This window comes from Lonchura striata, chromosome 4 (assembly GCF_046129695.1).
Source record: "Lonchura striata isolate bLonStr1 chromosome 4, bLonStr1.mat, whole genome shotgun sequence".
NCBI classification, from domain to species: domain Eukaryota; kingdom Metazoa; phylum Chordata; class Aves; order Passeriformes; family Estrildidae; genus Lonchura; species Lonchura striata.
The window spans coordinates 13432686-13444887 of NC_134606.1; positions in this window are offsets into that span (position 1 = coordinate 13432686).

Consider the following 12202-nt stretch of genomic DNA (forward strand, 5'->3'; position numbering starts at 1 on the left):
ATTAATATATCTTCTTATCTCCTGACCTTCTTATACTAACAAGAAACCACTTCAGTGGTTTCTGATATCTTGAAGAGCATACCAGTGACTGTTTTGTGGTCTGTCCTCTGCAAGCAAGGCAGAGAGAGTTACCTTCCTAATTTTCTCCTGGTTCTCAATGAAAGTTTAGTCCAAATGAACATATTTTTCAGAAATTTTCAATTTAAAGTAAATCTATCAGTGTTCCTGCCAAATACTACCAAACAAAGTAAGTAATCTGGAAAATTAAAATAAACCATATTTTTGGGGGTCAAGAGAGGGGTAACAGATACCTGTGGTGAGCAGGTAGAATGAGTCTCTGAACATTGGAAAATGAGGAAGAGCTTCTTTACTGTGAGGGCAGCTGAGCATGGGAACAGGCTGCCCAGAGTGATTGTGGAGTCTCCTTCCCTGGAGATGTTAAAAAGTTGTCTGGACACAATTCAGAGCAAAATTCCCCCTTCTTGAGCAGGGAGGTTGGACTAGTGGTCCCTTCCAATCTTACCTATTCTGTGACTCAGGTTTACATCCATGTCTACTACTTTTCCTTGGAGCATTTCCATCACATTACATGTCTTGAATTTCCTTCTTCTTACACAAAGTAAATGACACAATTAGGAAATACAAACATTAAGGAAGCAGAAAGTACCCACTCATTTTTCCAAGGAGTAATACAAAGACTACATATTAGTTTCAGGAAACAGCTGCCTGGGGAAGACCTTTTTTTTACCTTATACAACTGTGAACCTCTTGTGGCTGTATAGCATGAGGTCAAAATCCTCTGAGTGGCTTTGATCTATGAATTCTAATCCTACCAGCAAACAGATCTCATTTCATTCTCTTTTCTATTAGAAAAAATCTGCTGATGCCAAAATGGCTGTGACAGCCAAGGATTAGAGGCAGCGAGTCCCTGTCTAAATTATTACCCTTTTTTTACCATTAGAACATTTCAAAAATGCCAGAAAACACTGGAAACAAATAAAGTTAGTGACATTGTCCTAATCTAGTTTGAGACAGTAATTTCTTACCAGGTATTTGGTATATAGTTAATTTCTACTTCAAGCTGTCTTATAAGGATAAACATTTTGAATGAAAGTGAAGAACACAGAATTACAATAAAGAGACCAGGCAAAATATAAAACTAGATGTTTTTTATTTATGAGCAGGAAATACAAATCTTCTGAATTTCTCAAATGCTGCTGTTCAGCAAGAAGAAATTTCCATGAGTTCACATTTAGTTGATATTTGCATGCTTCACTAAGTCTAATTTGTGTAAATGAAAATTGCTGTTGAAATAGCAACAGTAAGGTTAAAAGAGGACAAATTTCAACATAAAAACAAGTCGGTGTGTGGCTGCCATATACTCTGTCAAGATGAGGACTATTGTCTCTCTAAGTACACCAAGTGGCTGTTGTGACAGACACTGCATCAAAGAGGCTGAGCAGCAACAGGAGTAGGAAATTTCCACAGAATTGGCAGGTCAGATTTAATTGCAAGACCTCAAAGAGTGAGTGTTGCTGGACAGAAAGCATGGATAGTGAAGCTGGGAATAAAATAATTCCACATACAGTCATCTAGCAAAACCCCTGTCGATTCATTAGTAAGGATTAAATCAAATACTCTCTGATGGGTTTTCCTGACTGTTCTCCAAGTGCCCTAAGACTCAGCTCTGCAAGGAAATACCCCTGGTCACAGCATTTGGCAGCTCAAAGGCTGAGTTTGGTTTTATGTCTCTTGTTAATTAATTTGAACAATTTTCTAGAAAATGAGGGCTTTTGATATGTTTTACATGTCCAATTTACCCTTTAGAACAGGCTTTCTGTGGAGCATCACAGAATCATAGAATATCCTGATTTGGAAGTGACCCACAAATATCAACAAGTCCAGCTCCTGGCCCTGCACAGGACAACCCTGAAGCTTGATGCAACTTTCCTTTTTACAAGAGAGAATATGGACAGAATGGTTGCATGTGCCGTGTGGCACTGATGTCTCCTGGTTACTCCTGTCACACAAAGCTTACAAGTGACTTTGAGCCTGCTTCTCCACCTTAGGGCAGCACTGAGCCAGCGTGGGCTTTCTCCTTTTGGCACCCGAGGCAGCTCAGCTGTCCAAGTTTGGCACTGCAATGCTCTGGGCAGACCTGCATCAAGGCACAAGAAGTGCAGCATTTTGTTTGTTACACACAGGCTCCAAAACAACTGGAGGTGCAGCCCTTTTTTTACCTGGAATGCATTTGTGAAAGTTGTTAAATAAATTTCCTAACAAAGAATGCACCTGGCTGTAAACATGGCCCCATCTGTCTCTTACAACTGAGTCACACGACATCGAGTTCTCTTTTAAGTAGATTTGTATCTTACATATAATTATGAAGGGCAGCTCTGGAGAGAGACAAAAGTGCACAGATCTTTTGCATTTTTACAGCATTGAAAACAGCAGGGCCTTGGGTTTGTGAATCTGTGATTTATGATGAATAATGAAATGCCTATGAATGAAAATCAGACTACATATGAGTCCTGGGCCTATTGAAACCAATGCATTTTTTTGTACTGGTGTCAGTTACATAATGACTTCTGCATCTTTTCTCACATCTCAAACAAAATGCAATCTTTCAGTTCAGTTTAACAAGAAGTGGGAAAAGAACTGAATAAATTGCCAATTTGGTGCTTTCTTTATCTGTTTTTTTTTTTTTTTTTTTTTTTTTTTTTGTTAAAGCCAGTTAAGTGGAACCTATTAAATTCACGATGATATAAACAATGATGAAAACATTACCAGTGAGGTTTCCTATTTAGGATTAGGAGCAAAACTTCAAAATTCTTGGTGTTTGCCTTCCTGTTTCAAAAGATTTAGCATTTGTGATGATTTGTGCTGATTTTTGTTTAAAAAGGAAAACAGAAAATGGAGTAGGTATCCTTTAGTCATACCTAGGATATGGCCTCAGCAGTATCTAGCAGCAGCTGAACTGTTGAAGCAAAAACTCTGCAGTGGGGGTGATTCATTTCCACAGTGAAGTGGCCTGTTCCAAACCTTTGCATTCTGTCATGTAGCTTACTAGGGACAATCTTGGGTGGAACTCGGCACCAAGGAAAAATATTTTAACATATTCATTTACTAAAAGGTGTACAAGAGTCCTAATTCTTGCTTACTGATAGAAAGTCCAATTTTTTTGTATTTGTACCTCTTACTCTCACATTTTCAGTTTAAGAGTTCATTACTGTTATGAGGAAAGCCATAATACTGAATCAGGATGGGTTAAGGCTAACATGTGACCTACATGCAAAGAGTACTTTTGTTGCAAAATCAATGACCTTTTTTAACCTATAACCTGGCTTGGCATTGCCAACACATATTTCACCTCAATGCTTGTCCTAACCTTGCTCTGTCATGGTTGCACCAACATGCTGCAGCTTTCCCTCACATCAGAGTTCTGTTGCTGCTTGTTCACAGGTAAGACCTCAAAGTTGTGCTCTGCTGTTATGTTTTTGAAGCAGCTGAAAAACAAAGTGCACACTTGGACAAGGAACCTGATTTTCTCTAGAGATATATTTTATGTATTATTTATTGTTATTGTTTTTATTAAGCTGTGTTCATAACAGTGACAGCAGGACTCCAAGTAGCTTTTTAAAACAGTTTTAAACTACTTGGACTTGTAAGGAAGACAGGCTGATCCCTTGTGCAGTGAGTGGAGCATCAGGACCCAGCGAGCTGTCCTGACCAGACTGCAGAAGGAAGATCATGCTCTGATTCTGTTGAGAAAGGATTCTAATAAGTCCTTTCTCAAGTTCAATAATCAAGGTGAATTGTGAGAAACATTTGAGAATCTAAGACATGGCAAACTGGATTGAAATCTGCAGCAGAGCCCTAGAGTATGGTGAAGGCGGGGAAACCTGTTGTATGCAGCAGCAATGCTTTGAGACGAAAAAAATCTTCCCTTTTTAATGAATGTTTTCTTCCCTTTTTAATTTACTGTTCTCAGGCAGTACCCCAGTCACTTAAAGATTATTTCGATTGAGTTGCTGCTTGTGCATGGTTTTGATTTGGTTGCAGATGTTTTATGTTTTTGAGTGCTGTCATGAATTGAATTGGAACTAAGTAAAAATTGGGGAATTTTGGACTCATTGGAAAAGTAGTAATCTTTTAAAATTATCTTAGAAAATAAAGAACAAACATATGGTAGGCTGTACTGCTAAGAATCCCCAAAGGCAGTTCACAGTCAGTGAATAGCTCTTTAAAGAAATTGGTAGATTCAGGAAAACCAATCTAGACCATGAGAGTCTCCGTCCATATTTCCAAAATTGTTTTCCCAAACAAAGGAATTGAAAATATTTTAATGAACATAACTTTAAAAAGCAAATAATAGTCCTCAAATGGATAAATAATCTCTTTGGGATCTCTAACATGCAATCTTGGAGTACACAGACTCCCAGGGTCAGTGCTGCTGAAATTATTAGACTTCCTCATAGACACTCAAAGAGTTTGTCTGGAGATGATAAAAAGCACAATTTTGCTTTTCAAAGAGCCAATGATGAAATTATAATAAAAATTCACACATGAGCATCAGAAGGAAATATCTGTGTTGCTGTAATTATGTCTAGACATCATCTATTCACAGTCCTGGGCAATTGGTTGTAAGCCATGTTTGAGTCTGGGGTGTAGACAAGACGATCTCCAGAGGTCCCTTCCAACATCCACCACCATTTTAATTCTCTAAAATTATTATACATTAAAAGAGAATTATAAATTTTAAAATTCAACTAGTCTTAATGGCTGTGATGAAGTTACTGTGAAAAGAGAAGTAATCAAAACAAGTAAAATATTGCATTTTTGTTTTTGCTTGATCAATGACTGTGTTGTTTCAGTATTTATGTCAGCATAACCCTACTGAAATCAGCTTTTTCTGACACCCTGGGGAATTCTACATCCAGCCTTGTCTGGCAGTTTGCTACAAAATTGAGGAATCTCCTGTGATATAAAAGTAGGTTCGTCCTTCATTCAGTGTTGATGTTTTCAAGAGGAAAGGAAAATGATTATACTATCATCAACCATTTTTCTTTATGTATGTTCAAAGAAAAGCCATATTTAGTCAACAAAAAACATGCATATGTATCTGCCAGGAAGGCATGTGACTTCTACATGGGTTCTTGAGTTCAGGATGAAAAAACATGCCAGACCTTCTACCTGTCGGGAACTCTAGGTCCCATTTCTGTACAGGTATGTATTCTAAGCTGGAACCACCTTCTCCCTACATCAGTCAGAAAGCTTGCATGACACAGTTACAAGATATGGGAATTCTGCTAACCTGCAGAATTCTGCAAGGTTACCTGCAGTAACATTCAGGTCTTAGGTAAACCAACCCTGAGGTGAAACAACACTATAGCAGCTGTCAGTATGTGACATGTTGCTGACCTGTCCCAGTTAGCCCACGATGAGATGGCAACAGCCCAGTCTGGAACACAGCAGACTGCAAGGGCAATTTGCAATAGGCATTATGGACAAACCTGTGTCAGGTTTGGCTCCTCCACCCCACACAATCCTCCAATGTTATCCCAGCAGACTTTGTACCCTCAGGCAGTTTCTTAAGGCATGCAACACACCCAGGTCATGTTATCAAACTATGCCCCCAATGGGTTGCAACACAGCACTTGTATAATTTCAGATTTGTTGAACTCATCAGAAAGTGTTATGCTCAGGAGAGGTACAAATCCAAGCACTCTGTGCTGTGGACATGAGCAAACTGTTCACGTTAACCCTGTTTATCTTGCAGTATGTAGCTGGCTCTGCTCAATTTTGCAGTCTGTATTCATCCATTGGTTCATCTTCTTGGTCCTGGTGGGAACAAGAAATATTTCTGCTGGGGTAGAGGGAGGGTTCAATTTTGTTAAACCATGGAATTATAGATTGTTCTGAATTGGAAGGGTCCTGAAAGGATCATCAAGTCTAACTCCTGGCACCGCACAGAATCACCCCAAAAGTCACACCATGTGTCTGAGAGCATTGTTCTCTGTTGGGCTTGGTGCTATGACTCCTTCCCTGGGGAGCCTGTTCCAACCCAACCACCCTCTGGGTGCTCTTCCCCTCACAAGGAAGTTGTAACTGCGATGAAGTTTCCCTCAGTCCCCTCTTCTGCAGGCTGAACAAACTAAGTGACCTCAGCTGCTCCTAAGCACTAGACAATGGTGTAGTTTATCACCTGAAAACTTAATATGTAACAAGCAAGACATTCCTGGGTGAAACTTAAATGCCTTTGATATGTATCAGGCCAAATTTGATGATCTAATAGTTCCTTGTGACCTTGACTTGGGTGAGAAATGCTGCATAGGGAGGTGTCTCACCAGGGGGCACAGGCTAGCCAATTACAGCCCACAGAAGAGTGGCCTGAATTGTTTCCTTTATTGTTTCCTTTAACAATTTTTTTGGCATGATACATTACCATCTTCTTAGGTAATAATTGACACGGAAAGCCTTTTCTTGCCTAAGAAAAGAAATGACACAATTTACGAGAGAAAAAAAAAGTACTATACGAGCACTGTGTTAAATAAGGTAACAGGAACATTAGATCATGTCAAATATTCCTGTAAAAACTACTGGCATGCAGCAATGGTTGTAATGTAGGTGTTACCTTGTGTATTATATTGGTATGTGTTGCAAAAGAAACAGGGAAACTGTGATCGTAGCAAACAGGAGATTGTTCCACTTACAGCATGCGAATGAAAAAGTCTCTTCTCAAATCAAATAAACCTGACTCAATCATCAGGATGTCATCAGTTGCCTTGATGAATGGCCACTTACACCACACTGGACACAATTTTGGCACAGTATCCCACTGGCAGAGTACCAATCCTGCCGTGCTCGCGAGGCAGGCGCGTGTGACTCAGCAGAGCCAGCCGCCGGTGCTGAGTGACCGTAGGCTCCTCTTCTCCCAAATCCATTTGAAGTGAGACCTTTTGTGCTGTGAATGGGAGGTGGGCGCACTATCTGCACATCTCTAAAGGGCAATCTTCCCAAAATACTCATGATGTGGTTGCTGGTGGTCATTTGAGCTCTCTTTCTCTTTCGAAAGGGCAAATACTAATAATAAACAAGACTAATAATTGAGCAAAAGGAGGAGTTAAACGGACAAATAAATAGTGCAAACCAGTTATACACACCTTCAATAACACAATGCACTGCACTAGCGTACTGCTGGTCATGAAAAGCCATCATGAAAGTATTTGATAGATCATGCATTGGCCAATAATGGACAAACCCATCAAAAATTCCAGGAGGAAGATTTTAAGGTATCGAATTCCAGTTTTAAAAAAATTTATTTCCAATCTACATACCAGTAAGTGCAGTGTGGTTATTACAGGGCTTGCTTAGGTGGTAAAGAAGAACAATTTTATGTTTGAAGAATTTTAAGTGAATTGACTTGGACCTAAAAGAGCAGCCAAAATATAAATTAGTTGATCTCTTTAACATCCTATCTCTTTAAGATCGTAGGTTCCATGGAGAAATCAAATCACTGTGAATTGAATCAGGACCATTATGGTTTATATATTAATCCCTCTTCCAAGTATAGCATTATTATGGTGCCATCATTATTTAATAATGTAAAACTTAATGATTTAAAGTGAACTTCACAACACAATGCCAAAACAGACAGATATATTAATATTCAAAAATATTATTTATTACATTTATCAGAACCTAGTGCCATTTAGAAAACCCCTCCTAGAAGATGTTATCTTTGATATTCAAGTTTACAATATCCAAACTGCTTTCCCCTTTCTTAAAAATATTCAGAAAGTTAAAAATACTTGGCTGAACTTGAATCAATTTTAGTAAGTTATTGGCACTCTTCCTTCCTAAAACCCAGTGTTGCACCATTGCATCTTCAATTGTAACAAAGGTGCTCCATAGGTTAATACTTACAATAGCTTAATGCCAAGGTGATAAAGAGGCTTGAAAGCAACAACACCTGGGAAAGCAACTCACCTTCCTGTAAATAATCACTCAAAGCCAGTCTTACATTTCTACATATCACCAGGTACAAGGTAGAAACATCAAAAAAAGGATTAGCCCGTAAATGGGATGTCTGGCTCACAGTGCTGGGTGGATGCTGCATTCCAGTAAACTCTGCATGGATCTGGGAAAAAACACCGGCAAGAGCACAAGATGTATTTTATCTCAAACTTTCCTTTCATAAGCTGGGCAAATTCAGAGCAGAAATGGGGAGGTCTCTGATGACCATCTGTTACCTTACGGAAGAGTGCATTGATCAGGGTATTCAGAACCTGCTCCAAGAGAACAGGAAGAGATGGAATGACCTAAAGCATTTAAATTAAGTAGCTTCTGTCTCACACCAGCATTACCAAAGGTCTAGCAGGACTTGGTGATGACACTGTAAGACCCTCTGGGAACCAGTACCATCACATTGGAGCTAGTGAGTGGTGATGGGTGAGATCCTCTCTCAGTGCTCCCCTGCTCAGAGGTCCACTGCTCTCTCAGTGGACCACATGGGATGGGAGAGCAGACACATGGACACCCAGCCAGACACCTGATCCAAGCAAGGGATAAAATATGGGTGTAGCTGCAATGCTTTAGAAACAGGCTTGATTCTCTTGTGGTCTGGAGGGCTGATCTTAGGGAGGTTCTCTTCAAAGATACAAAAAAAAAGACCTTCAAAAGCCATGACACAGCTAGAGCCTAGTAAAAAGTAGCAGATTGTTATGCTTTTAAGCATTGGAGGCCTTATCAAATGAAATTCAGCAACTGCTCAGACAGGACAGAGCTATCTGGATGGCTGAACTAGATGTTCTCTTCTGCCTTGCGGATTGAGGACTCATCACCTTGTCTTTGATTCAAGTTAGAACAGATACCACTTTCTCTGCTCTTGTAAGGAAATACTCTCAGAAAATTGCCATTAAACATAGGCATATAAATATAGTAAACATTTATTAATGCACATTTGACACTGCTTATCATTTCATCTATTTATTTCAATGTAGTCTAACAGGTGTCCCTGTCCATAGCGAGGAGGGATTGGTGATTTTTGAAGTCCCTTCCAACCCGCGTCGTTCTAGGATTTTATGATTCTTTTTGCCTGCTTAAGTGGCCCTCAGTGGCCCTTTTCTAGAGAGTAAAGGATAACGGTGTCCATCATTACGGTGCTACGCTGATGTGAGACGATGCAGCGGCTGTACAAGTCCTGTTCCCTTGAGACACGGCTCTCTGCTGGCACCTCCCTGCCCGGCAGCTGCGGGTCAGGGGCAGCAGCGGGGGCGCAGAGCCGCTGCCATGCGGGGACCACACCGACACACGGGGTGCTGCCCGGGCGGGCTGCCTGCTGCCGTCCCACAGGGGCAGGGACAGCGAAACCATTCCCCGAACAGCAGCAGCTTGGAAGAGTCGGCCTGGGCAGGACAGCAGCGGGAAGCGGAGTGGGAGATGCCGTCAGCGGGGCTGTTCTGCCCCCTGGTGCCGCAGCCGCCCGGCCCGCCCCAGCGCCGGCAGCCCGCGACACGCGCCCACCGCCGGCTGTGACATCCTTCTTTAACCCGGATGATTTTTACTACTAAGAAATATCATTCCCCTTCGCACAGGATAGTGCTGGTGACTAAACTGTGTCCTAGAATGTGATAACTATTGGTTGCAAAGATGTAACTGCTGCTTACCCGTAATTTATAGGCACGTAGGCACGTGGTGTGATACTTGGGGTTGTCCTGTGCAGGGTTGGGAGTTGGACTTTGATGATCCTTGTGGGTCGCTTTGAACTCAGAAATTCCAACTATATTCCCTGATTCTCTTCCAATTTTTAAAGTCTAAGTCTAAAAAGTACCAAATATGTAAATTTGTGATCTGATCAGATGTGTTCTTAACTCCTTCTTTACCTACAATTTTCCTTTTACATTTTAATATGGTACAGGTGTTTCTGTAGTTGTAAACTGAAGCATGGCTTAGTCTGCAACATGCATTAAAGATTTGGGTTTTAATTGCTTGGAAATCAATTGTCCATAAAGATGATCAAAAATACTCAGCAGAAGGGACTTTTTTCCACCTCCAAATAAGTGCTGTTGGGAAATCTGTAGAAAGACTGTGTCTAAATACCTTATGCTTTAACTTACTTGGCTGCAGCTTCTTGTCCACAGTTTCCTAATCCCAGAGCCACTGCCCCTGCCCTGGGGTTGTACCTGAGTCTGCACTAAGATGATACTGGGAACCTTGAGGAGATCAGCAGCAAGCCAGTGCTGCTTCCCTGCAGGTCAGTGGGCATATGAAGGACCTTCAAAGGCAACACACAGAACAAGCCCCTGTGCTCTGTACAAGTCATGCACATGCTGCAGCTGCACACAGGCAACAGGGTCCAGGAAACAAAGGTTAAATATACCAACCCAGGAATGAACATTTCAGAAATAAAGTTCAGAATGATTTTAAAGTGAGGCTTATTCCTCAGACATGATGTGCTTTCTGCAGGTCTCAAGCAACAAAACATAACATTTCTTCTACTGTCTGTTTTAACACAAAAACAGAGCGGAGCTGTAGATATTTAGAACATATACAGTACAGCTTTTTTGCTTGAATTTTTCAAGGAAAAATGGAGGTCTGTTCTTAAATGAGGGAAATAAACTGGTACAAGGTCATAGAAAAAGCTCACATACTCAACACTTTCTGACTGGTTTTCACAGACAGTCCTGCTCCCACACCTCTGCATATGCCAGTGTGCTCTGGAGAGGCAGAACCATCAGGAGGAAACAACGTGCCTAAAATTGGATGTATTCAAGTCCATAGGGTGGTGACAGGACTCACACAGAGCTGTAGAAGTGATTGGCCCACATGATTATGAGGTAGTTAAAATATCATACATGAAACAAACCCTGTTTATCATGAGAGGGCTCTGATCACTATAAAAAGACCTCAACTCTGAATAAAAAGAAGACCCAAGGACCAGGGGCTTGTTTGCTTCCACTGCAGTCTCCAGAGCAATGAAGGTATACTCACTCTCCTTGGAATTTAATCCTAAATACTTGCAGGACATAGAAATAACCAACATGGACTCATCACAGGCAAATGAGACTTGACCACTGGATAATTCTGCATCTTCCTGCTGACAGCAATGCTGAGGATGTGATGCAGCACATCTGGGCCTCAGCAATGCCTCCCAAAACAGCTTTCCTTACGAGCTGAGTTGGCTGGAAGAAGTCAACAATTTAACATCCAGCTAGAGGCCAGCAGGTAACAGAGAAAATATTCCAGGGGAAAAATACCAAGAGTGTAGTGTTCAACCTTCTCCTGCTTGTAACAGATAATATAAATGTGTGGTCACACAATATAGCTTGGAGTCTCAGGTTGGATATTAGGAGAAACTTAAATGGAACAGATTACTCAAAGAGGCTGCATGATCTCCATCCTTTTCAGTTTCTTAAGACTTGATTAGAAAACAGAAAAAAGCTGACCTGGTGTAGTATTGCCCATAACCTTACATCATACTTGAGACGAAGCCTTTAGGATCCTTCCAACAACACGTCTATGAATTGGTGGAACAGACTTCATTCTTGTCAGTAAAAATATTAGTATTTCAAACAGCCTTTACTACACAAAACACACACATTTATTCATTGCAGTCTAATGATTGTTATGGGTTCCTTCCAAACTGAAATATTCTATGATTCTTTCCCTGCTTAGCTTCATTCCCAAGTCTCTCTGGGAAGCTTTGCACTTCCAGAACAAACATCTGCTGTATATATGTGAACTTGTGACTTGCTCTCAGCCCAGCCAATTAACTGTATAATTCTGCTCCCAAGCCCACTGAAGGCATCTTTTTCTCCTCTGTATACTTTTATCACAGAAATAGGCATGTCTAAATTTACTGTACGGAACAGTTTTTATCAGCAAATCCTTGTTTGTACCACAGCTATGAAACAGTATCTGCAGTGACATACTGGGTACTCTGCTTAGCCATGTACCTCTAATAAAAAAAAAGTATCAGTTCCAGGATAGGATTCTACATCTTTGATATTTTGCTTCAGAAAAATACTCAGGTAATTAAGATTTTAAGGCTGCTACCCTTGGTCTGAGGAATTCTAATTGCTAAGAGCAAAAGCATTTGGCAGAGGAGCAGAGGTGTCAGAACACCTATCCATAATTCTATTGTGTCCAACACAACAACTTCCATCTCCAAATAGATCAGTGATGCCCTTTATTTTTGCCC